Raw genomic sequence first — 2,900 nt, 5'->3', positions numbered from 1 at the left:
TTCCTTTCTGGCTAAGACACTCGCTCGATAACAAATGTATGCGAAGGTGTCACGGAGTAGGTCATGCCTGTATTTGATCCCAACCCCCTTCTTGCAGTGCAAGGCGTGATCCCCAAAGATATCCATCCCAATACTACAAACAGAACACAAGTCTCCGTTCTCAAAGAGGGGAATTCCGAGCCTATACTGCAGAACAACACGAAACTTCCTGGACCCAATTGACTGATTAAGGCCATCAATAGGAATTGCCAACAAGTAGTCTTGAGCATGGTTGACTCTGTTACTCTGCCAGAGAGCTGCATCACGCTTCGACATGTTGAACTGAATGGGTATATTTTTATTTACCGCATCAAAGTATTTTACTTCCAAAGAGCTCATAGAGTGGGGGGAAATATCATCAATGCGTAAAAAAGAATCGCCAATACCACATACCTGTTTGAAACGTGTCAAAGCATACTCAAAACTGGGGCTTAGGCCTGACACCCCAGAGTGCCTCAAGATGGTCCCCTCCTGAGATCTCACATTAAAACAAGAGGCTACATAACAATATTGCTTCGTGTCCTCCATAGTATACACCCGCAAACTACCATCTTTGATAGGAAGCGTAGCTAATCTCTGCTGCAGCAAACTAAAACCCGGCCCATCTCCCGTAACCAAGTGCCTAAGAAACTGTCTAAGATGGTAATCAAAAACCACCTGCGCCTCATCCAAAAACTCAGGTTTAGTAGTACGCATGGAGAAATATAACCTAGAGATGCCAGAACAGTTCCTTAACAAGAGCAACTCCCCTTGCGGGTCCTTCAACTTCTGCACAACATCAATAAAGGCAATAGTTTTTTTTTTGTTTTTTTTTGTGTGTGTGTGGGTGTGAACCCTAGCCTTAGGTGAAGCTTCCATGAACTTGAAAACTTATCCCAATACGAATGATACTTCTTCGTTGGCAGTATTGTAGTGAGATTCAGCAGCAACATCAATAACAAAGTAATCAGCATCACTTAAGATCACCAGCAAGACGAATAAAGAATTCAAAGGTAAGTGTTGCTGCTTGCCCCTCCTTTTTTTTTTTTTTTTTTTTTTTTGCAAAACCTAGTTTTAGGTTTACGACCACGGGCATAATTCTCGTGGAAAAAAAAATCTTTTGGTCGAGCAGGTGAAGATCCCTACTCGACCCGGTTGTGGGTGTATATCCCGCGACCAATTATTTTTTTTTACGTGAATGTGTCTCCATTCACCATTATTGCTAGCGTGTGATCCCCATACTTCTTCATCCATGAGCTTCGACCATTAGTGATTACAACGAATTTTGATAAGAAGTTGTATGCCTGATTCCCTCTTTGAAGTAGTGACTCTTTTCCCATTTTGCTTCGTTGTAGTTACTTAAAAGTGAACAATAACGTAAGGAATTGTCGTTTGAATAAGATGCCACCTGGAGATGTTTCTGCTGCTAAGCCAGGAAGCATGAATGACTCTAAAGATATGCCAAACACATACGATGAATTCTTCACAATGCCTTACTCAGTTATGAGAACTCATCCCAATCACGTAATAACCATCCTTACTGATTCGGAAGAACGAGTATCCAACTTCTCCTATTGATTTTAAAATTTTCCATAATCCACTACGCTCTTATGATGGGTGGATCAGATATATATTTAGTAACGATCATGTCAGGGACAACTTGAATAAAACACAAATCGCTGAAGCTGTCAAGGCGTCTGCAACACTCCATATTAGGAAGGATGTGTCAGGTTTGATTAGTTTTATTTCTCGATGGTGCATTCATACCCATACAGCCATATGAGTGACCTTTACTTTAGAGAGCGTAGCCATTCTGTTGAGCCTTCCAATTATAGGAAGCCTTGACTTTGCCTTGTCTGAATAAGAAGAAGTATTGTACGCCACCCTGATTAAAAAGATAGAAGAATTTGACGCTGAGGATAACCTTGAAAAATGCTTCTACACTTGGTGGACGTACCCCATGAAACCGAAGTCGGGTCACCTATTGAATGACACACTTAGTGTTGCTGCATTTTTATCCATGTGGTTGTCTAGGGAGGTTTTTGATGATGGTTCTAGTACAAAGACAATAAGGCCAAAACTTGTTACTTTTGCTATAAGGATAGCACAAGGTGTGGCGCTACCTATAGGTAGCTTGTTTCTTGGCTCCTTGTATTCCCATCTGGATTCTCTAGCAGCAGATATGTATGCTTCCAATGGACATATGAAGATAGAATCACATATTCATATTGCATTTATCCAAGCATGTTTGTGGGAGCACTTTGAGGACTATGCTCCTAATCCTTCAACTTAATTTTTTAACATATATGGAGGTGCCAGAATACTTCGTTAGTTGAAAAAACACCTAAAACATGGCTTAAGACTCATTGATTTCTTTGATAATGTGCATGCAGTCAACTTTCGTCCTTGGGCGCCTGTTCACACATCTATAGTTCAGCCGAATACTTTTGCTTCTGTTCTTGGTACAACATTACACTCGGATATCGAAGATATGAGTATTGGATAAGCCATATTCCTGCGAATCTGCACACCTGGATATGTTCCATCTTTCTTCTTGGAATCTTTTACTGTTACTCCTTATAATATCGACAAAGCCGCTCTTCAGATGGGTTTTGAACAGGGAGTTCCGTTTTGTCGTCCGAAAGCACCCTCAAATCACCTCTTGGAATCTATTTTGAACACGAGTGTTCATGTGAAGAATAGAAGCCTTCCATTCTTACTTCCAAGAAGGAAACCAGTGGTGACTCCTAAATACAAAGAATTCTGGCCAAAAGATCTTCTTGATCTTCATAAGTTTGTACAGGAAGTTGTGACGGTTCCACGTGGCAAGCCTACTTCTGAGATTTTGAAGAAACACAAGTTGTTGAAGCCACTTACTGCGA

The sequence above is a fragment of the Papaver somniferum genome, chromosome 8 (assembly GCF_003573695.1).
Source record: "Papaver somniferum cultivar HN1 chromosome 8, ASM357369v1, whole genome shotgun sequence".
Classification (NCBI taxonomy): domain Eukaryota; kingdom Viridiplantae; phylum Streptophyta; class Magnoliopsida; order Ranunculales; family Papaveraceae; genus Papaver; species Papaver somniferum.
Note: the sequence above shows the minus strand (reverse complement) of the source record.